Source organism: Pelophylax lessonae (genome assembly GCF_965119305.1).
Source record: "Pelophylax lessonae genome assembly, chromosome: 12".
In the NCBI taxonomy this organism is placed as follows: Eukaryota; Metazoa; Chordata; class Amphibia; order Anura; family Ranidae; genus Pelophylax; species Pelophylax lessonae.
The window spans coordinates 160118094-160143120 of record NC_138779.1 but is presented as its reverse complement, the minus strand read 5'-3'; the positions used below and the strand labels follow the sequence as shown (position 1 = coordinate 160143120).

The window sequence follows — 25027 nt, the reverse complement described above, 5'->3', positions numbered from 1 at the left end:
AAGAAGCCAAGGAAAAAATCTCCAAAATGCATCAAATTACAGATTAGACATTCTTATAATATGTCAATAAAAGTTAGATTTTATTTCCATCATTGACACTTTCAAAATTACAGAAAACAAAAAAATGGCGTCTTCAAAAGTTTGGGCACCCTGCAGAATTTATATTATGTACTGCCCCCTTTGCAAGGCTGAGACCTGCCAGTGTCATGGATTGTTCTCAATCATCGTCTGGGAAGACCAGGTGATGTCAATCTCAAAGGTTTTAAATGCCCAGACTCATCTGACCTTGCCCCAACAATCAACACCATGGGCTGTTTTCTAGCAGTTGTCTAGAAAACTGAAAATAGTTGACGCTCACAAAGCTGCTGGAGAAGGCTATAAGAAGATAGCAAAGTGTTTTCAGATGTCAGTATCCTCTGTTCGTAATGTAATTAAGAAATGACAATCATCAGGAACAGTGGAAGTTAAAGCAAGATCTGGAAGACCAAGACAAATATCAGACAGAACAGCTCGCAGGATTGTGAGAAAAACAATTCAAAACCCACGTTTGACTGCACAATCCCTCCAGAAAGATCTGGCAGACACTGGAGTTGTGGTACACTATTCCACTATAAAAAGATACTTGTACAAATATGGTCTTCATGGAAGAGTCATCAGAAGAAAACCTCTTCTACGTCCTCACCACAAAAATCAGCATTTGAACTTTGCAAATGAACATATAGACAAGCCTGATGCATTTTGGAAACAAGTTCTGTGGACCGATGAGGTTAAAATTGAACTTTTTGGCCAGAATGAGCAAAGGTACGTTTGGAGAAGAAGGGGCACAGAATTGAATGAAAAGAACCTCTGTACAACTGTTAAGCATGGGGGTGGATCAATCATGCTTTGGGTTGTATTGCAGCCAGTGGCACAGGGAACATCTCACGAGTAGAAGGAAAAATGGATTCAATAAAATTTCAGCAAATTTTGGATGGTAACTTGATGCCATCTGTGAAAAAGCTGAAGTTAAAGAGAGGATGGCTTCTACAATGTATAATGATCCTAAACACACCTAGAAATCCACGGGGGATTACAGCAAGAAGCGTAAACTGAAGGTTTTGCCATGGCCTTCACAATCTCCTGACCTCAACATAATTGAAAATCTATGGATAGACCTTAAAAGAGCAGTGCGTGACAGACAGCCCAGAAATCTCAAAGAGCTGGAAGACTTTTGTAAGGAAGAATGGGCAAAGATGCAGTGCCTTGCGAAAGTATTCGGCCCCCTTGAACTTTTCGATCTTTTTCCACATTTCAGGCTTCAAACATATAGATATAAAACAAGACACAATCATGAAGTGGAACGAAATTTATTGGATATTTCAAACTTTTCTAACAAATAAAAAACTGAAAAATTGGGCGTACAAAATTATTCAGCCCCCTTAAGTTAATACTTTGTAGCGCCACCTTTTGCTGTCCAAATTGGGCCCAATTAGCCATTTTCCTTCCCATGTGTCACGTGACCCGTTAGTGCTAAAAGGTCCTAGGTTTGAATGGGGAGCAGGTATGTTAAAGTTGGTGTTATCGCTCTCATACTGGTCAATGGAAGTTCAACATGGCAAAGACCTCTCTGAGGATCTGAAAAAAAGAATTGTTGCTCTACATAAAGATGGCCTAGGCTATAAGAAGATTGCTAAGACCCTGAAACTGAGCTGCAGCATGGTGGCCAAAACCATACAGCGTTTTAACAGGACAGGCTCCACTAAGAATAGGCCTCGCCATGGTTGACCAAAGAAGTTGAGTGCACATGCTCAGCATCATATTCAGAGGTTGTCTTTGGGAAATAGACTTGTGAGTGCTGCCAGCATTGCTGCGGAGGTTGAAGGGGTGGGGGGGTCAGCTGTCTGTGCTCAGACCATACTCCACACAGTGCATCAAATTGGTCTGCATGGCTGTCGTCCCAGAATGAAGCCTTTTCTAAAGATTATGCACAAAAAAGCCCACAAACAGTTTGCTGAAGACAAGCAGACGAAGGACATGGATTAATGGAGCCATGTCCTGTGGTCTGATGAGACCAAGATAAAATTATTTGATTCAGATGGTGTCAAGCGTGTGTGGCATCAACCAGGTGAGGAGTACAAAGACAAGTGTGTCTTGCCTACAGTCATTCACGGTGGTAGGAGTGTCGTGGTCTGGGGCTGCATGAGTGCTGCCAGCACTAGGGAGCTACAGTTCATTGAGGGAACCATGAATTCCAACATGTACTGTGACATACTGAAGCGGAGTATGATCCCCTAACTTCAGAGACTGGGCCGTGGGGCAGTATTCCAGCATGATACTGACCCCAAACTCACCTCCAGGACGACCACTGCCTTGCTAAAAAGCTGGGGGTAAAGGTGCTAGACTGGCCAAGAATGTCTCCAGACCTAAACCCTATTGAGCATCTGTGGGGCATCCTCATATGGAAGGTGGAGGAGCGCAAGGTCTCAATACCATTCACCAGCGCGGTGATGTCATCAAGGATCGCTTATCCATTGTTTGGACAGTGACTTCACCTTTTAAGGGGTAAGGATGGGCTTGGTCATACTGCATTCCTCAAGCCTTACATCAGAAAGGTATAAGCTATACATATGACCTTATATGGCTTCTTGACCAGGACTTCCTGGAGGCTTAGAATGCAGTGAGCCACTATATTAACAAGAAAATATGTAATATGCAATTTCCACAACAGTTATTTTGAGGGGACAGAAAATGTACACTGTTATACAAGCTATACACTCACTACTTTACATTGTAGCAAAGTGTAATTTCTTCAGTGTTGTCACATGAAAAGATTTAATAAAATATTTACAAAAATGTGAGGTGTGTACTCTTGTGAGATACTGTGTGTATATATGTATATGTGTATGTGTATATATATATATATATATATATGTGTGTGTATATATGTATATATATATATATATATATATATATATATATATATATATATACACAGTGCCTTGTGAAAGTATTCGGCCCCCTTGAACTTTTCGACCTTTTGCCACATTTTAGGCTTCAAACCTAAAGATATAAAACTGTAATTTTTTGTGAAGAATTAACAAGTGGGACACAATCATGAAGTGGAATGAAATTTTTTGGATATTTCAAACTTTTTTAACAAATAAAAACCTGAAAAATTGGGCGTGCAAAAACTATTCAGCCCCCTTAAGTTAATACTTTGTAGCGCCACCTTTTGCTGCGATTACAGCTGTAAGTCGCTTGGGGTATGTCTCTATCAGTTTTGCACATCGAGAGACTGACATTTTTTCCCATTCCTCCTTGCAAAACAGCTCGAGCTCAGTGAGGTTGGATGGAGAGCGTTTGTGAACAGCAGTTTTCAGTTCTTTCCACAGATTCTCGATTGGATTCAGGTCTGGACTTTGACTTGGCCATTCTAACACCTGGATATGTTTATTTGTGAACCATTCCATTGTAGAGTTTGCTTTATGTTTTGGATCATTGTCTTGTTGAAAGACAAATCTCCGTCCCAGTCTCAGGTCTTTTGCAGACTCCATCAGGTTTTCTTCCAGAATGGTCTTGTATTTGGCTCCATCCATCTTCCCATCAATTTTAACCATCTTCACTGTCCCTGCTGAAGAAAAGCAGGCCCAAACCATGATGCTGCCACCACCATGTTTGACAGTGGGGATGGTGTGTTCAGGGTGATGAGCTGTGTTGCTTTTATGCCAAACATAACGTTTTGCATTGTTGCCAAAAAGTTCGATTTTGGTTTCATCTGACCAGAGCACCTTCTTCCACATGTTTGGTGTGTCTCCCAGGTGGCTTGTGGCAAACTTTAAACAACACTTTTTATGGATATCTTTAAGAAATGGCTTTCTTCTTGCCACTCTTCCATAAAGGCCAGATTTGTGCAGTATACGACTGATTGTTGTCTTATGGACAGAGTCTCCCACCTCAGCTGTAGATCTCTGCAGTTCATCCAGAGTGATCATGGGCCTCTTGGCTGCATCTCTGATCAGTCTTCTCCTTGTATGAGCTGAAAGTTTAGAGGGACGGCCAGGTCTTCGTAGATTTGCAGTGGTCTGATACTCCCATTTCAATATTATCGCTTGCACAGTGCTCCTTGGGATCTTTAAAGCTTGGGAAATCTTTTTGTATCCAAATCCGGCTTTAAACTTCTCTACAACAGTATCTCGGACCTGCCTGGTGTGTTCCTTGTTCTTCATGATGCTCTTTGCGCTTTAAACGGACCTCTGAGACTATCGCAGTGCAGGTGCATTTATACGGAGACTTGATTACACACAGATGGATTCTATTTATCATCATTAGCCATTTAGGTCAACATTGGATCATTCAGAGATCCTCACTGAACTTCTGGAGAGAGTTTGCTGCACTGAAAGTAAAGGTGTTGAATAATTTTGCACGCCCAATTTTTCAGTTTTTTATTTGTTAACAAAGTTTGAGATATCCAATAAATTTCGTTCCACTTAATGATTGTGTCCCACTTGTTGGTGATTTTTCACAAAAAATTACAGCTTTATATCTTTATGTTTGAAGCCTGAAATGTGGCAAAAGGTCAAAAAGTTCAAGGGGACGAATACTTTCGCAAAACACTGTGTATATACAGTATATATATATATATATTAGCACTGACAACCATATTAGTGATAATTTTACTACTACTAATAATTATGATGATCTTCCTAATAATACATTAAAAAAGTAATAATAAGTGTTAATACAAATGACACTAATGGACTTATCAAATCCACTTGGATTGTATGAACTGGTGCCCAAAACTGAACTGCATATTCCAGATGAGGTCTTACTCAGGATTTGTACAGGGACAAAATGATATCTCTCTCTCTGGAGTCCATGCCTCTGTTAATACAAGAAAGGACTTTGCTTGCTTTGGAAACCGCAGTTTGGCATTGCATGCTATTATTAAGCTTATGATCTACCAGAACACCCAGATCCTTCTCTGCTATGGATTCCCCCAGTTCTACTCCACCTAGTATGTATGATGCAAAGCCCCAAAGTGCATAACTTTACATTTATCAACATTAAACCCCATTGAAACAGTGCATTGAGATCAGCTTGTAAGTTGTAGACATCCTGTAAGGAAGTTATTCCACTGCAAAACTTGGTGTCATCTGCAAAGATTGAAATTGTATTTTTAATCCCAGACCCTATATCATTTATAAAGATATTAAAAAGTAAGGGTCCCAACACTGAACCTTGGGGTGCACCACTAACCATAACCTTAGACCATTCAGAGTAAGAATCATTAACCACTACTCTCTGAATACTCTGAAGGCTATGGTTCTGAGGAGCACTCCTAGGTTCCCTCCACTTATGTTCTTGCTCCCGCCCTTCTCCTCGCTTTCCGTGCTCGCTTTCCTCAGAGACAGTTTTTTTGCTCCACGGAGAAGGGGCTTTTTAGGGGAGGGTACTGTGAAGGTCTTACCTTGCCTTCCTGTTGGCAGCCATCATGGACTGCTGTCTCCTAAAAACTCTGTTTGCATGATCACTTGTCTGCTGCATGGGCGTCGCTCAATGATGATGTTGAACACTTGACTACATATGTCACCTGATGGCTTTCAGACCTTGCCTTTGCATTTGTGCTCCAAGGTGCATCACTGCTAGCAGTCATCTGGTCTCTGTGGTTTCTCCATGTATGACTTGGCTTGGCTGACAACCTTCCTGGTTCTGGATTCCACATTGGCAGATGACCCCGCATCAAACGATGACCAAGCTTCGGCAGACTACCCGCTTCTGGACTCTATCTTGGCTTGAATGGCTACCTGTTCCTGAACTCAATCCCAGCTTGGATGACTACCTGCTTCCGAACTTGACCCTGGCTGTTCTTGATTTGGCTCCTCTCTCTTGCTGTGCGACTATTGTTGTTGCATAAATAAATCTCTTTATTTTACTTGTATCTTAGTGTGGTCTGGTTTCCTGGCACCCTGACAACAAGGTGATGGTCAGAGGCTGCAGACATGATGCAGGAGGTGGTCAGAGACTGCAGACATACTACAGGAGACGGTCAGAGACAACGGTCAGACCCTGACAACGGGTGATGGTCAGAGGCTGCAGACATGGTACAGTAGGTGGTCCGAGACTGCAGACATGGAACAGGAGGTAGTCAGAGACTGAGGACAATAGTACAGAAGGTGGCCAAAGGCTGCACAGACATGGTAGTGTCCTCCTCCACCCTCTCGCAGTAGTTTCCTCCTCTGTCTCCCTTCATATTACTTCCCCACATCAGTGTTCTCTTCCTGTGCCCCTTTCACCTCTCTACATTAGTGTTCTCCTTCTGTGCTTCTATAAGCTCTCCACATCAGTGTCTTCTTCTTGTGCACCTTTTTACCCCTCCACATCATTGTCCTCCTGTGCCCCTTTCACCTCTACACAGGCACATCTGTTTCCTCCTCTGCCCCTTCATGGCTTCACCCTGCAGTAATGTCCTCCTCTGCCCCCTCACTCACATGAGTGTCCTCACTCCTCTTTTGCTCCCCCTCTGCTGTGATGAGGCGCCGCCGAGAATGAGTGCCTTTCATTAAAAAATGGTGGCAAAAAATGGTGGCAGGCGGCGTCATTACATTACTGCGCATACGCCCACCCAAGCTTGTAGAAGCTTTTCTGAGCCCAGCAGGCTTTGGAATGACGCATGCGCAGGTACACTGTCAGCCTGGAGTCATCTTTTTTACAGGCCCTGCCGCCCATAACGGGCATCTATGGGCAGCCCGAAAATGGGCTGAAATTAACAAGCTGTCCGTAAATTAATGGGCAGTTGGCAACACTGGTCTGGTATCAGAAATATGTCCTCTACAGCCTCAGGACAGTAATTCTAAGTGGGGTATCAGAAAACCTGGGAACCTGAAGAACAGAAGCAGAAAGGTTGATCGAAGACCAGGGGGAACCTGTTAAAATTTCAGGAGAGGGAGTGCTTACAGAAGTTCCCCCTAGAAGAAGAGTTAGGAAGATCTGATTAAAGCCCGTAGCAGCGTGACAGTAGGGCTTAGAGAGGGACACCAAAGGAGGCATTGGATAGAGTTCCCCTTTAAAAAAAGGTGTGGTCAGACAGGATTGGACTACTGTAATTGGCAGATGGCACAGAGGTGCTAAAAGAAACTTGTGTGTTTCTCTCTCCAGGTTAAAACAAGGGGGGTAGAATGGGACAGTACGGTTCCTTGTCATGGTGTTTGTCGCCCAGAATTCTCAAATAGGCAGGTTGAGAGGCTCATGGAGTGATGGAGGATTGCTTAATTTGAAGGAAACTGTGTTATCAGTGGTTTGTAAAATAAAGTTGGGGGCCTTGAGCCTGGAGATTTTGCAGCAATCTGGGTGGGCAGAAATCTCTAATCCTGGGGCCAGGTTTTGGGAATAGCCAGGAGATTGATTGTGCAGGTGGGTCCTGGGCTAATAGTAGAGTCAGAACATGGGTTCTGGGCTCCACCCTTCCAAACAGTCCTGGTGTGCAAGGGAGAAGCGTGCATGTCTGCACACACACAACACAGTCTCACAAAAGTGAGTACACACCTCACATTTTTGTAAATATTTTATTATATCTTTTCATGTGACAACACTGAGTGTTCTGTCCTCCCTATGTGTGAGGGTACATAGATTGACAGGCAGTATAACCCTGATTTCCTTCAATGCATTGACAAAGGAGCAAGGTCCAACTTCAACTTTTATTGCAAGGAAATACGTGAAATTAGAGTGGTAAAACTGTGGAACAGAAAAGAGAATACACTTACTAATGTATACTGACATGTGGCAATGCATATAAGACATTACTGTACATAGCAATGCAAATACAAGAAATGTGCACAAGATGTAAGTTACACAAGACATAGATACAGGATGATAATGTTAAGCATCCATAAGAGTATACACACCAGCGATGCCGCCATAAACTAAGATGAGGGAGGATGCAACTAGCTGTGTTTCCTCTAGCTGAATTTCCTGTAGAAAACAAGATATGGAGGGAAGATGATGTCACCAAAGTTCATAGGTGAAAGCTATGGTAGCTGGGCTGGGACAAAAATTGTTCCAATATGTAATATGTGAATGGCCACTAGATGGCGCTGGTACAACATGAACAGTAGGTTACACAGTAAATTACACATTGTGAAAACTCTCATAAGAATAACATGACAATATAATGATGGAGACATGACACTCCCCGCTTGGTATCCCAAGGATACCACATTAACTATTCTCTGGAGAGAGTAACAAAATCAGTTCAGTAACAGGTCTCTGGAAGAGTTTAGGCTCATTTTGCCTGCAGACTTTCACTTCCACCTTCCTGACTCTTCCATCTTCACTTGGAAATACTTTGGTTATCAGTCCCAAAGGCCAGTCATTTCTTTTTGACTGAGAGTCTTTTACAAGAACAACATTACCAACCTTCATGTTGGGTTTACTGGTTTGCCATTTATTCCGGGACTGTAGAGTAGGGATGTATTGTTTTCTCCATTTATCCCAGAAGGCATCCGCTAGAGTTTGCACTCGTCTCCACTGACACTTGTACAAATCTTTAGTGCTAAACTCACCAGGGGGAGCTGTAACCGTACCAACCTTTTGGGTGAGGATAATAGAAGGAGTGAGTAAAAGAGGATCTTCTGGATCACTGGATATTGAAGTCAAAGGTCTGGCATTCATGATCGTCACTACTTCGGCCATAAAGGTTGTAAGATACTCATGGGTAAGCTTCAAAGTCCCCAGCTGTAGAAAGATAGAATCAAGGATCCTGCGGGCTATACCAATCATACGCTCCCAAGAGCCTCCCATGTGAGAGGAGTGTGGGGAATTGAATGTCCATTTACAGTCTTGGTCAGCAAGATATCTCTCTACATGGTCACTGCCAATGTTTGAGGGGATCTGCAGTTCCTTACAGGCTCCAACAAAATTAGTGCCTCTGTCAGAGCGGATTTGTTTGACCGGGCCTCGAATAGAAATGAAACGTCTGAGAGCATTTATGAAGCTGGATGTGTCCAAAGACTCAATGACTTCTATATGCACAGCCCTAATACTCATGCAGGTGAATATGACTGCCCAGCGTTTGCTGTTTGCACGACCTCCTCTGGTGTGTCGTGTAGTGACAGACCAAGGGCAAAACACATCAAGACCAACATTTGTAAAGGGAGGGTCTGTACTGAGTCGGTCGGCAGGAAGATTAGCCATTTTCTGTGACTGAAATATACCACGTAGTCTTTTGCAAGTGATACATTTGAAAATTAGACTACTCACAAGCCTTTTTGCTCCCACTATCCAGAATCCAGCTGTCCGTAAAGCTCCTTCAGTGAACAAACGTCCCTGGTGCTTGGTCTTTTCATGGTAGTGTTGCACAAGTAACGATGCAATATGACTGTTTGGAAGTATCATTGGGTTACATTCCTTACTCTCAAGTTTTGCCTTAGAAATACGTCCCCCAACTCTCAACAGTCCATTATCATCTATAAATGGGTCAAGTCTCTTAAGGGAACTGTCTTTAGGAATGCATTTTTGCTTTTGGAAGTGTTCAAGATCTTGAGCATAAACTTCTTGTTGGATACACCGGATGATAGCGTCTCTAGACTGTGTGAGTTCATCCAATGTATAGGCTTTATGACAGTAATGCCAACCTTTACAATGTTCTGATCTTGTAGATGTGGCTCTAAAAGATCTGGCTATGTGGATCAAACCAGCTAATGCTCTGTTTAACGATTTCCATGTGGAAAACTTGTTGAATCGTTCAGATCCAAGATGTCTGTTAGAAACTGTTGTGGTGAGTACAGAAACGTGAGGACGAATCTCTGCATCAGAATTCGGCTCTGACAACTCAAATGTATCTTCCTCAAGAGTGTCCACTACTGGTCTGTAGAGGAATGTTGGCCCTGTGAGCCAGGTAGAGTCTTTGAGGTGGGCTGCAGGAACAGCTCTTGTGGCATGATCTGCCGGGTTTTGGTCAGTTGGTACATAGCGCCATTGGGTAGGCTGTGTTGACCTCCTAATTCTTTGCACTCTGTTGTGTACATAGACGTAGAATCTCCTAGTCTCATTGTAAATGTAGCCCAACACTACTTTGCTGTCTGTATGAAACACTGTATTGTCAAGTTGTATGTCTATTTCTGACACAATAAGCTCTGCTAGTTCTACTGCCAGAACAGCAGCACAAAGTTCCAACCTTGGTATGGTGAGCTCAGGACATGGTGCCAGCTTCGCCTTGCCCATTACAAAGCCAATTTGAACTTGAACTTTATTGACTATTGTTTTGAGGTAAGCGACAGCAGCAATTGCTTTTACTGAAGCATCACAAAAGATGAACAGTTGCCTAGACTGAACCTCTGCTGGAGAGAGGTGGGTATATGACCTAGGTATGTGTAGGTTAGATAATGACTTTAAAGAGTCTCTCCATGTTATCAATAGTGCCTCTTTCTCTGAGGAAAGTGGAGAATCCCAATCACATGTATCTGTGGTTAACTCTCTGAGCAGAGTCTTACCTTGGATGATCACGGGTGCTGCAAACCCAAGTGGGTCATATAGACTGTTGATTGTGGATAAGACACCACGTCGTGAGAAGGGCCTTTCCTCTTGGTTGACCTGAAAGGTAAAGGTGTCAGACTTGAGATCCCAGCTGAGTCCCAGGCTGCGCTGCATGGGTATTGTGTCTGTAGCCAAGTCTAGGTCTTTCAAGTCGCTGGCGTGATCTTGAGTAGGAAAAGCTTCCATAACAACTTTACTGTTTGAAGCTATTTTATGCAATCTGAGGTTAGAACATGAAAGCATAGTCTGAGTCCTCTTGAGTAGGCTGATTGCAGCTTCTGGTGAGGGAAGTGACTTTAGACCATCATCAACATAAAAGTCCCTTTCAACAAACTTCTTAACATCCTGTCCATAGTCTTTTTCACCTTCTCGGGCAGAGAGTCTGAGACCATATATTGCGACTGCAGGAGATGGGCTGTTCCCAAAAACTTGTACCTTCATACGGTACTCTATGATGTCCTTGGTGGGGTCATTGTCTCTGAACCAGAAGAATCTCAAGAAGTTTCTGTGCTCCTCTGTAACTTGGAAACAATAGAACATTTGTTGTATGTCAGCAACTATAGCGATGGATTCTTTATGGAATCTGATGAGGACACCTAGAAGAGAGTTATTGAGGTCTGGTCCTGTCAAAAGAACATTGTTGAGGGAGACTCCCTGATATTGTGAGCTGGAGTCAAACACCACTCGGATTTGACCTGGCTTCTTAGGGTGATAAACACCGAAGATTGGCAGATACCAGCATTCTTCTTTTTCTTTCAGAGGTGGAGCTACCTCTGCATGGTTGTTTTCAAATATCTTGCCCATAAATAAGAAGAAATGTTCCATCATCTCTGGTCTTTTCTGGAAATTGCGTCTAAGTGAACAGAAGCGTTTTAAGGCCTGATCCCTGTTGTTAGGGAGACAGCGTCTCTGAGTTTTGAATGGAAGTGGTGCAACCCAGGTGTTTGTTTCATCCTTGAAAATTCCTTGTTCCATTATTTTTAAAAAGGTCTCATCTTCAAAGGAGGGAGCTATCTTGTGATCTTCTTTTGTCCTCTGGAACACTGTGCATCCTAAGTGGTCTAGGTCTTCACCACAAGAAGGGTTCTGGATTTCAGTAAAGTCCGAATATAGCATACCTGCAGGCTTCTCTCTTACAAGGAATTTGTTAGGGCAAGGCTGAAAGAGGGATGGACGTCCATTTTCCAATGTATGCGTGTAAAAAGAATTTACAGTGGTTGGCTTGTGGACATTTCCTAAGCAGACATCACCTATAATGACCCACCCTAGGTCCAGCTTCTGAGCATATGGAGAATTGTGAGGACCGTTTATCTGTTCTCTCACCTTGTGGACTCTTATGATGTCTCTTCCCAGCAGGAGTATTATTTGAGCCTCTGGATCAAGTGCAGGAATGAGATGAGCTATGGGTTTCAGATGCCAATGATGCGATGCAGCCTCAGGTGTAGGAATCTCTTCTCTATTGTTTGGAATCTGGTTACATTCGATCAGGGTAGGCAGAGGCAAGGATGCTTCCCCATTTACGGATTCGATTTGGTAACCAGTAGCTCTTCTGCCTTTTTCTTCACTCACACCTGTGCAAGTTTTAAGTGAGTATGAAGAGTTATGTCCTTTAATACTGAAGATATCAAAGAAAGCTGAGCTAGCAAGAGATCTATTGCTTTGATCATCAAGGATGGCATACAACCTTATGGCTTTCTCTTTGTGACCAATGGGGTACACTGTAACCAGACAAATCTTAGAGCATGATTTGTTACTAAGACCTTCTCCACAGACTTGGGTGCACTGGGGTGTCACTTCAGGAGGTTTTGTATCTCTCTCCTCCCCGCCGTGCTCTGCAGCCTGGTCTGAAGGTGTGAGAGTCCATGGAGGTGGCCCAGGGTGTAAAGCTGTAATATGCTCTCCACTGTCACATTCTGAGCATTTGATGTTCTCTGTACAGTCTTTTGCGAGATGAGAGGTAGATGCGCAACACCTGTAGCAAATATGGTTTTCCTTGAGGAAGGTTTTGCGTTCCCTGAGAGGTTTTCCTCTAAATCCTCTGCATTTCAGCAATGAGTGTGGTTTCTTATGTAGAGGGCACTCTCTGTGCAGGTCTTTTGTTGGGACCTTCTCAGTCTCTGTAGTACTGTAAGTTTTGATTGAGGAGTCTTTAAGAGATACACTGGTTTTGTGTACTGCAACAGGTGTACCTTTCAGGTTGCGAGGTGAGACAGGTTTACCTAGTTTAGGGTATGCGGTGTCAAACATTGAGAAGTCAAAGCTAGGATCATTTCTGGTCTTTGCTTGTTGGTGCACAAAGTCCACAAAGAATGAAAATGGAGGAAATTGGACATTGTACTGCTGTTTGTACTTGGAGCCTTGAGCGATCCACTTCTCTTGTAGACTAATAGGTAGTTTTTGTACAATGGGGTTGACACCACGCGCCGTATCTAAGTATGCTAGACCTTGCAAGTCTCCTTCGTCCTTGGCAACTTGGAGTTCCATCAGCAGATCGTTTAGTTCTCTAAGCTTTTGATAACCTTTGTTTTGAATTTTCGGAAAATCTTGAATTCTTTGGAATAGTGCGTTCTCTATTACTTCTGGTGAGCCATAACACTCTTCAAGTCTCTCCCATATGGCGTTCAGCCCTCTAAATGGATAGTTAATGTTAATGTCCCTAATCCGCTTTGCATGTTCTGCTGACTCATTTCCTAGCCACTTGACTAGAAGATCAACTTCTTCACTTGCAGACAGATCTAGATCTCTGATCGTATTCTTGAATGATGATCGCCATGATCTATAGCCTTCAGGTCTGTCATTAAACTTGGAGAGCCCCTTGGTTATTAGCTCACGTCGGGCAAAGAATTTAAGGAAGTCTGACATACCTTCATTTCTGCTTGATGGACCCGGAGAGAAGTTGTGGTGTAAAGGTCCCGACGGGCTGGTATAGCTTTTTGGTGTCAACTTGTTGCTGTAATAGTCACCATCTACTTCAGGTTGCACTGAGGGATGATGGTATGCAAAATTGCTCTCTTGCTTAACATGAGGAGAATGGTCAGCAGAAGTTGCTTGCCGTGTGTGAGGATTCTGCTGCTCTTTAGCAGGGGTTGACTCTGCTCCTGGTCCTAAATGCAGACTGTCACCTGACTTAGAGTGCTGCAGTATGTAGTCTGTAGTGCGTTTCATGTTATCAGGATGACCAGGTTCAGGCCCAAGCATGTTGCTGAGTCTATCACTTGTGGAGTTTGCTGCTTCTTCTAAAGCTTCTGCTTCTGCGATAGCGGCTGCAGCTTCCTTCTCCACTTCTAGCTTTTCCAATGTTGCCTGTTGTTCAGCTAGGACTGCTTCCATGCGTGCTTTCTCTACTTTCAATTGTCTCTCTTGTTCAGCAAATGCTGCTCGCATTTTGGCGGCTTCAGCCTTTGCGCGGGCAATGGCAATAGTGGAGCTGCTCACTGACCTCTTTGAGCTTCTGGAACTGGCTGAGGTGTGGGACCTTGTCTCCAATGGATCAGACTTGCTTGTTGACATGGTAGCAGGTTTGCACACTTGCACTGTGTGGGGTTCAGTATCACGTGGTCCAACCTGTACTTGGTTGCTGTTTCACTGCAGCTTGTGAGAGGTCACAGCGTCTTGCATCAGCTTGTGCAGAATCTGCAGCTTTACTGTGTCTCTAGCTTGTTAGGAGGTCGCTGTTTTACTGTTCTGTCCTCCCTATGTGTGAGGGTACATAGATTGACAGGCAGTATAACCCTGATTTCCTTCAATGCATTGACAAAGGAGCAAGGTCCAACTTCAACTTTTATTGCAAGGAAATACGTGAAATTAGAGTGGTAAAACTGTGGAACAGAAAAGAGAATACACTTACTAATGTATACTGACATGTGGCAATGCATATAAGACATTACTGTACATAGCAATGCAAATACAAGAAATGTGCACAAGATGTAAGTTACACAAGACATAGATACAGGATGATAATGTTAAGCATCCATAAGAGTATACACACCAGCGATGCCGCCATAAACTAAGATGAGGGAGGATGCAACTAGCTGTGTTTCCTCTAGCTGAATTTCCTGTAGAAAACAAGATATGGAGGGAAGATGATGTCACCAAAGTTCATAGGTGAAAGCTATGGTAGCTGGGCTGGGACAAAAATTGTTCCAATATGTAATATGTGAATGGCCACTAGATGGCGCTGGTACAACATGAACAGTAGGTTACACAGTAAATTACACATTGTGAAAACTCTCATAAGAATAACATGACAATATAATGATGGAGACATGACACTGAGGCTGCATTCACATGTCAGCGTTTGGATCGCGGGCAGAACCGCCGCGGTTCCGCCCGCGATCCGGAGATTATTGCAAATCGCGGGACGCCTAGCGTTGCCCGTTGATTTGCAATAGCCCCCCCAAACGCCGAGCGATGTTGCCGCGATTTCCGCCTGCCGAATCGCGGCAACATCGCGCAAACAAAATCGCGGGACGCAATACGCTCCAAAGAAGTACAAGAGCTTCTTTGGAGCGTATTGTGTCCCGCGATTTTGTTTGCGCGATGTTGCCGCGATTCGGCAGGCGGAAATCGCGGCAACATCGCTCGGCGTTTGGGGGGCTATTGCAAATCAACGGGCAACGCTAGGCGTCCCGCGATTTGCAATAATCTCCGGATCGCGGGCGGAACCGCGGCGGTTCTGCCCGCGATCCAAACGCTGACATGTGAATGCAGCCTGAAGAAATGACACTTTGTTACATTGTAAAGTAGTGAGTGTATAGCTTGTATAACAGTGTAAATTTACTCTCCCCTCAAAATAACTCAACACACAGCCATTAATGTCTAAACCGCTGGCAACAAAAGTGTGTACATCCCCCTAGTGACAATGTCCAAATTGGGCCCAATTAGCCATTTTCCTTCCCATGTGTCACGTGACCCGTTAGTGCTACAAGGTCCTAGGTTTGAATGGGGAGCAGGTATGTTAAAGTTGGTGTTATCGCTCTCATACTGGTCAATGGAAGTTCAACATGGCAAAGACCTCTCTGAGGATCTGAAAAAAAGAATTGTTGCTCTACATAAAGATGGCCTAGGCTATAAGAAGATTGCTAAGACCCTGAAACTGAGCTGCAGCATGGTGGCCAAAACCATACAGCGTTTTAACAGGACAGGCTCCACTAAGAATAGGCCTCGCCATGGTTGACCAAAGAAGTTGAGTGCACATGCTCAGCATCATATTCAGAGGTTGTCTTTGGGAAATAGACTTTTGAGTGCTGCCAGCATTGCTGCGGAGGTTGAAGGGGTGGGGGGGTCAGCTGTCTGTGCTCAGACCATACTCCACACAGTGCATCAAATTGGTCTGCATGGCTGTCGTCCCAGAATGAAGCCTTTTCTAAAGATTATGCACAAAAAAGCCCACAAACAGTTTGCTGAAGACAAGCAGACGAAGGACATGGATTAATGGAGCCATGTCCTGTGGTCTGATGAGACCAAGATAAAATTATTTGATTCAGATGGTGTCAAGCGTGTGTGGCATCAACCAGGTGAGGAGTACAAAGACAAGTGTGTCTTGCCTACAGTCATTCACGGTGGTAGGAGTGTCGTGGTCTGGGGCTGCATGAGTGCTGCCAGCACTAGGGAGCTACAGTTCATTGAGGGAACCATGAATTCCAACATGTACTGTGACATACTGAAGCGGAGTATGATCCCCTAACTTCAGAGACTGGGCCGTGGGGCAGTATTCCAGCATGATACTGACCCCAAACTCACCTCCAGGACGACCACTGCCTTGCTAAAAAGCTGGGGGTAAAGGTGCTAGACTGGCCAAGAATGTCTCCAGACCTAAACCCTATTGAGCATCTGTGGGGCATCCTCATATGGAAGGTGGAGGAGCGCAAGGTCTCAATACCATTCACCAGCGCGGTGATGTCATCAAGGATCGCTTATCCATTGTTTGGACAGTGACTTCACCTTTTAAGGGGTAAGGATGGGCTTGGTCATACTGCATTCCTCAAGCCTTACATCAGAAAGGTATAAGCTATACATATGACCTTATATGGCTTCTTGACCAGGACTTCCTGGAGGCTTAGAACGCAGTGAGCCACTATATTAACAAGAAAATATGTAATATGCAATTTCCACAACAGTTATTTTGAGGGGACAGAAAATGTACACTGTTATACAAGCTATACACTCACTACTTTACATTGTAGCAAAGTGTAATTTCTTCAGTGTTGTCACATGAAAAGATTTAATAAAATATTTACAAAAATGTGAGGTGTGTACTCTTGTGAGATACTGTGTGTATATATGTATATATGTATGTATGTATATATATATATATATATATATATATATATATGTGTGTGTATATATGTATATATATATATATATATATATATATATATATATATATATACACAGTGCCTTGTGAAAGTATTCGGCCCCCTTGAACTTTTCGACCTTTTGCCACATTTTAGGCTTCAAACCTAAAGATATAAAACTAATTTTTTGTGAAGAATTAACAAGTGGGACACAATCATGAAGTGGAATGAAATTTTTTGGATATTTCAAACTTTTTTAACAAATAAAAACCTGAAAAATTGGGCGTGCAAAAACTATTCAGCCCCCTTAAGTTAATACTTTGTAGCGCCACCTTTTGCTGCGATTACAGCTGTAAGTCGCTTGGGGTATGTCTCTATCAGTTTTGCACATCGAGAGACTGACATTTTTTCCCATTCCTCCTTGCAAAACAGCTCGAGCTCAGTGAGGTTGGATGGAGAGCGTTTGTGAACAGCAGTTTTCAGTTCTTTCCACAGATTCTCGATTGGATTCAGGTCTGGACTTTGACTTGGCCATTCTAACCCCTGGATATGTTTATTTGTGAACCATTCTATTGTAGATTTTGCTTTATGTTTTGGATCATTGTCTTGTTGGAAGACAAATCTCCGTCCCAGTCTCAGGTCTTTTGCAGACTCCATCAGGTTTTCTTCCAGAATGGTCCTGTATTTGGCTCCATCCATCTTCCCATCAATTTTAACCATCTTCACTGTCCCTGCTGAAGAAAAGCAGGCCCAAACCATGATGCTGCCACCACCATGTTTGACAGTGGGGATGGTGTGTTCAGGGTGATGAGCTGTGTTGCTTTTACGCCAAACATAACGTTTTGCATTGTTGCCAAAAAGTTCGATTTTGGTTTCATCTGACCAGAGCACCTTCTTCCACATGTTTGGTGTGTCTCCCAGGTGGCTTGTGGCAAACTTTAAACAAAACTTTTTAAGGATATCTTTAACCAGATGCCGCCCGCCCGCTGTCATATGACGGCGGAGCAGTGCGACCATTGTTCTGGGCCGCCGTCATATGATGGCGGCACTTTAAGCAGGGCAGGCGCGCGATCGCGTGCGCGCCGCCCTGCACTGCCAGTGTCGAGGTGTCCCCGGGACACCCCCCGTCACCGGCAGGGGGGAAACAGCCAATGGGCGTGGCTGTTTCCCACGTGATCGGCTGTGTTCCAATGACACAGCCGATCACAATGGAGGCGCCCACAAGATGACCGCGCATGCGCAATCGGGAGCGCGCAGCGCGGTCATGTCGGTGGCACTGTGTTCCGTAGGAACACAGCTGTCACCGGCGGTAGTAAACAGTCACTGACAGTGACTGTTTACTATGTGATCGGCTGTGAATCCATTCAAATCACAAAATGTAAACAAAGAGCAGTAACTCACTGTTGAGGAGAGCAGAGCTAGAAACAGTGAGTTACTGCTCTGTGTACCTGTCAAAGTAAAATCACACAAATAAAGGTCCCCACACAGTCCTCAGCCCCCCCCCCCCCCAATTGCACCTGTCACCCAACAGTCACCTCATCAGTGCCCAGAAATTGACACCTATAACGTTCACATGTGAGCGTAGCGATCGCAGGCAGAATCACCGCGATTCTGCCCGCAATCCGGAAATCATTGCAAATCGCGGGACGCCTGTGCGTTGCCCGTGATTTGCAATAGCACCCCAAATGCTGTGCGATGTTGCCGCCATTTCCGCCTGCCGAATCGCGGTAACATCGCGCAAACATCGCATGACGCCCAAAAAAGGTACAAGAGTTTCTTTGGGGCATCATGCGTTGTTTGCGCGATGTTACCGCGATTCGGCAGGCGGAAATCGTAGCAACATCGCACAGCGTTTGGAGTGCTATTGCAAATCAGGGGCAACGCACAGGCGTCCCGCGATTTGCAATGATTTCTGGATCGCAGGCAGAATCGCGGTGATTCTGCCCGCGATCGCTACGCTCACATGTGAACGTAGCCTAAAGTTCACCGGTCACCAGAGACTGCCATCAGTACCGCTGTGTACCATCGCCCATCACCTGTCACCCATCGGTGACCATCGCCCGTCACCTGTCACCCCATCAATCACCGTCAACTGTCACCTCATCAGTCATTGTCATCTGTCACCCTATCAATCATCGTCACTTGTCACCCCATCAGTGATCGTCACTTGTCACCCCATCAATCATCGTCACTTGTCACCCGTCAGTGATTGTCATCTGTCACCCCATCAATCATCGTCACCTGTCACCCCATCAGTCATCGTCACCTGTCACCCCATCAGTCATCGTCACCTGTCACCCCATCAGTCACCTGTCACCCCATCAGTCATCGTTACCCTTTTGCCATATACATGCAACCACTTACCGACCACCTAACGACTATATGCGTCGGCCATTAAAAGCTAAATACTGGGGTTATGGCAGCAGATAGCTGCCATAACCCCGGTATTTTTTTAAACGGCGGGCGGTCGGCTTTCAGATAAGGGTGGTCCCAGTGGCGGATTCGCCACGGAATTACCCTTACGGTGCAGGGGAAGAGGTGCCCCCGCCTTCCCGCCGCGTCCCAGACGTTTTCCCAGCTTACCGGACCCGCCGGCAGCGGGGAAAACTATCCGGTCCCGGATCCTCAGAGACAGGAAGTCGAGTGAGGGCAAGATGGCCCTCACTCGACTCTATGGTCTTGGAGGACCGGAGCTACGTCAAAAGTCGTTGCCTAGCAACCGGTTTAAAGGGCCGTTTTTTTTTTTTTTTCTTTCCTTTTTCGACAATTTTTTTTTTTCTTTTTTAGTGTAGTTGTGAGGTGTGAGGTCTTTTTGACCCCAGATCTCACAATAAAGAGGATCTGTCATGCCTATTTCTATTACAAGGGATGTTTACATTCCTTGTAATAGGAATAAAAATGATCAAAACATTTTTTTTTAAACTGTGTAAAAATAAAAAAATAATAAATAAAATAAATAGGAAAAAAAAAAAATTAAAGCGCCCTGTCCCCGTTGGCTCGCGCGCAGAAGCAAACGCATACGCAAGTCCCACCCACATATGTAAACGGTGTTCAAACCATACATGTGAGGTATCTCCGCGATCGTTAGAGTGAGAGCAATAATTTGAGCCATAGACCACCTCTGTAACTCTAAGCTGGTAACCTGCAGAAATTTTTAAAATGTTGCCTATGGGGATTTTTAAGTACCAATGTTTGGCGCCATTCTGTGAGCATGCGCAATTTTAAAGCATGACATGTTGGGTATCTAATTACTCGGCGTAACATTATCTTTCACATTATGGGCTAAATTTACTGTTTTCTTATTTTTTAGTTCAAAAAAGTGAATTTTTCTCAAAAAAAATTGCATTTGGAAGACTGCTGCGCAAATATAGTGTGATAAAAAATATTTCAACGATCTCCATTTTATTCTCTAGGGTCTTTGCTAAAAAAATATATAATGTTTGGGGGTTCTAAGTAGTTTTCTAGCAAAAAAAATTATTTTAGCTTGTAAACACCAAGTGTCAAAAATAGGCCCTGTCTTAAAGTGGATAAATGGACAACTTTGTGAAAAGGGCTACTTGGATGTTAGACGTCTGTATGTGGCTAGGCTGTGTAAAAGTGTTACACATGTGGTATCGCCATACTCAGGAGGAATAGCAGAATGTATTTTGGGGTGCAATTTTTGCTATGTACATGCTATGTGTTAGAAATATTGCATAAATGGACAGCTTTGTGTAAAAAAAATGTGTTTTTCATTTTCTTTCCACAGTTTCCAAAAACTTGTGGAAAAAAATGACAAGTTCAAAAGACTCATTATGCCTCAAAAATTATACGTTGGGCTGTTTGCTTTCCAAAATGGGGTCATTTTATGGGGGTTTCCATTGTCCTGGTGCTCCAGGGCCTTCAAAAGTGCGATAGGTTGTCAGGAAATGATATGTGTAATTTGTGCTCCTAGAATGCCGGACGGTGCTACTTGGATGTTAGGCCTCTGTATGTGGCCAGGCTGTGAAAAAGTCTCACACATGTGGTATCGCCATACTCAGGAGGAGTAGTAGAATGTGTTTTGGGGTGTAGTTGCAAGTATACATATGCTGTGTGAGAGAAATAACCTGTTAATACGTCAATTTGTAAAAAAAAAAAAAAATCTTCATTTTGCAAAGAGTTGTGGGAAAAAATTACAACTTCAAAAAACTCACCATACCCCTTATTAAATACCTTTAATAAGGGGCATGGTGACTTTCCAAAAAGGGGTCATTTGAGGGGTATTTGTACTTTTCTGACTTTTTAGTGTCTCAAGAAATCAGATAGGCCTTCAGTACATCAGGTGTGATCAAGTGTGATCAATTTTCAATGAATAGCACCATAGCTTGTGGACTCTATAACTTTCACAAAGACCAAATAATATACACTTATTTGGGTTATTTTTACCAAAGATAAGTAGCAGCATAAATTTTGGCCAAAATTTGTGAAGAAAAATTACTCATTTGCTAAATTTTATGACAGAAACAAAGAAAAATGCGTTTTTTCACAATATTTTCAGTCTTTTTTTTATTTATAGCACAAAAAATAAAAAGCCCAGTAGTGATTAAATACAATCAAAAGAAAACTCTATTTGTGTGAAAAAAAGGACACACATTTTTTATGGGTACAGTGTTGCATGACTGAGTAATTGTCATTCAAAGTGTGAGAGCGCTGAAAGCTGAAAATCAGTCTGGGCAGGAAGGGGGTGAAAGTGCACTGTAGGCAAGTGGTTAAGAAATGGCTTTCTTCTTGCCACTCTTCCATAAAGGCCAGATTTGTGCAGTATACGACTGATTGTTGTCCTATGGACAGAGTCTCCCACCTCAGCTGTAGATCTCTGCAGTTCATCCAGAGTGATCATGGGCCTCTTGGCTGCATCTCTGATCAGTCTTCTCCTTGTATGAGCTGAAAGTTTAGAGGGACAGCCAGGTCTTCGTAGATTTGCAGTGGTCTGATACTCCTTCCATTTCAATATTATCGCTTGCACAGTTTTCCTTGGGATGTTTAAAGCTTGGGAAATCTTTTTGTATCCAAATCCGGCTTTAAACTTCTCCACAACAGTATCTCTGTCCGGCCTGGTGTGTTCCTTGTTCTTCATGATGCTCTCTGCGCTTTAAACGGACCTTTGAGACTATCACAATGCAGGTGCATTTATACGGAGACTTGATTACACACAGATGGATTCTATTTATTATCATTAGTCATTCGGTCAACATTGGATCATTCAGAGATCCTCACTTAACTTCTGGAGAGAGTTTGCTGCACTGAAAGTAAAGGTGTTGAATAATTTTGCACGCCCAATTTTTCAGTTTTTTATTTGTTAACAAAGTTTGAAATATCCAATAAATTTCGTTCCACTTCATGATTGTGTCCCACTTGTTGGTGATTCTTCACAAAAAATTACAGCTTTATATCTTTATGTTTGAAGCCTGAAATGTGGCAAAAGTTCAAAAACTTCAAGGGGACTAATACTTTCGCAAAGCACTGTGTATATACAGTGTATATATATATATATATATATATATATATATATTGTGACAGGAAGTCAGGTAAATCTGGGAATGTAGTCACAGGAAGGAGATACATTTCCACCTGATTTAGAAAGTTCATTGATACTATAGGGTGTTGGCTGAAGAGAGCCAGCAGGAAGTTGAAAACCATTCAGCTGTTCAGAATGAGGAGATCAAGGCCTCTATAATTTGTCCAGAGAAAATCTATTGAGTGCTGCCTCCTGTCGCCGTGTGGGCTGGGAGAGGAAGGCAGACATACGTGTACCTCCCGACGCCGTGTGGGCATGGGAGAAGGACTGCTGCCTCCTGTCGCCGTGTGGGCTGGGAGAGGGGGACAGTCGGATGTGTGCCTCCCGACAAGCTGGTGAGCATGGGAGAAGACCCCCTACAGCGATGTGAAGCTAAGGAGGGTAACCACGAGTGAAGACGTCTCAAAGGTGAGAAGACAAAGTGTTCCATGTGAAGAGTGTGAAGAGTAAAGGATCCTGTTATAAATGAACATGTGCTGTGTGAAAGAAAACAAAGGGACATGTTCAATGGACAATGTTTGTGCTGTGTGAAAAGCAAACAAATGGACATTTGAGTGTCTGCTGTAGGATCAGCAGTGTCGGCCCAACAGTAGGTTGGAAAGACTTCTTAGGTAGGTTCCAGCGTGAGAAGGTAGCCGCCCACAGAGGCAAGGATTTATTTTGTCTTTTATTTTATTTTGGCTGTTTTGACGCTTGCAATTGTGTGAAGTAAATTGCATGAATAAATCAGTCTTGTTTTCAACCTCTGCTCGGCTATCTCTCTGTGAAAACGCACCCCCAAAGGGGTCACCCATACGCCTACCACCGAGCTAATCCCTTACATATGGTGGAGGTATGCAGTGGGCATAAGCAGAGATCCCTGCAAGGAAGTGCAAATGTTTGATGAACTTTGTCTGGTGCATGAGATTGCACAATCTATGTGTGCAGGAGAGAAGATCCTGACAGAAAAAAAAAAAGTGTTTTAAAGAGACAGCGGTCTCAAAATTATTTGATGAACTTTGTTGTGTCTGGTGCAAGTGACTGCACAAACTGTGTGCGCAGGAAAAGAGATCTTGCAAGAGAGAGAACAACTACATGTGTTAAAGAGACAGTGGTCTGAAAATTTTTTGCTGGACTGTGAAAAATTTGTTTGTGGAGTTATTGAAGATGGGGCGATCCAAACGCCTGAAAAATGCAAAGATAGATGAAATGAGAGACCGGATTCTATAAATGGAGGGGATGCTACCATTTGAACCAGCCCCATCCATGCCTAAAGAGAGTCTACTAAAGAGGAAGGTTGTTGTCCCTAGCAACACTGATGAAACTGCTATGGAGACGCAGTGTGCTCAGATGAAAAGTAAGCTCAAAATGGGGGAGATGCTGAAACAACGGAGCTTTGCAGCTCAACAAAAGGATCACCAAGAGAGCATGGCAGGCTGGAAACAGAGACGCCAGCAGCCAATGGAGGCCATCGGTTTGGAAGAAACCGAGTATGTGTGCAGGGCTGAGTTGGATGCCTTGCAACGGAAAATGGAAGAAAAGGAACAAGCCTTGGAATTGCTTAAAATGGAGCATAGAAACTTGCAGGAAACGAATGAACTACTCAAGTCTCATGTGTTACAGTGGGAAGAATCCACTGCTCTTCTTTTGGTCGAGTTGCAAAAACGCAGAGAGACTATAATGGAGAAAGATACCATCCTCATGGAAAAGGAAAGTGAAATTCAGACTTTGCAGAAGCAAAGTATGGCTGATATGTTGGAGTTGCGTAATCAGCTGGAAAAAAGTCTTCAGTGTTTGGAAGTTACAAAAATAGACCTGCAGGAGTCGCAGGAACAGAATGTCGCTCTGAAAACGACATTGTCTCTCAGCGACAACGAGAAAAGTGAAAGAGAGGCTAAATTACTGAGTACTGTGTATGAGCTCACCACTTTGAGCAATGTGGTAGATGAATTACGTGCAGACTGTGAAAGTTGGAAAGGTGAAGCCCAACGTTTCCAGCAGCAGTTAAAGGAGAAAGAAGCCTGTGTGGCAGAATTACAGTCTCATTCCCAGAAACTAGCCAATGAGGTGAAGGCTCTTATGCAGGGAAAAGGAGATTGTGAACATAAGAGGGAAAAAGTAGAGGCACAGCTTCTGGAATCGCAAGTCAAGGTGTCAGAAGGTGACCGAGTGTGTGCTAAGCTGTCAGAGAAGGCAACCCGATTGCAGGTTGAGTTGGACAGTGTCACAAATCAGCTTTCTCAAGCAGACAGCAAATCTAGAGAAATTGCGGAAGATTTTTCTATCTTGGAATCGCAGCTGCAAGACACGCAGGAACTCTTACAGGAAGAGAGGTGTCAAAGGCTGAGTTTTAGCACAAAGCTCAAACAAATGGAAGATGAGAAAAATGGCTTCCTGGAACAATTAAAAGAGGAGGCGGAAGCAAAGAAAAACCTATCAGAGCAAGTCGCAACATTGCAAGCTCAGATAGCGGATATGAAAAAACGCATGGAAGAAAGCGTTGGTTCATTACAGTGTGTTGAAGATGTGAAAAAGAAGTTTGATCAGATGCTTGGTGAAGAGAAGACTGTGTCTGCAAAATATGCAGAAGAACGCGCACGTGCAGAAACGGAGGTGCGTGATAACGAGAGCAAAGCCCTGTTCTTGGCTCGCTCTTTGGAGGAAGCTCTAGAGTGTAAGGCTGAACTAGAAAGTGTTAACAAAC

General features: G+C 43.6%; 1 protein-coding gene across 1 annotated transcript in view; it reads left to right on the top strand.

Moving 5' to 3' along the window:
• The window catches only part of TFPT (TCF3 fusion partner), a 265336-nt gene that overhangs the window by 180235 nt on the left and 60074 nt on the right, over positions 1–25027 (top strand). The gene's annotated exons all lie outside the window — the stretch shown is intronic.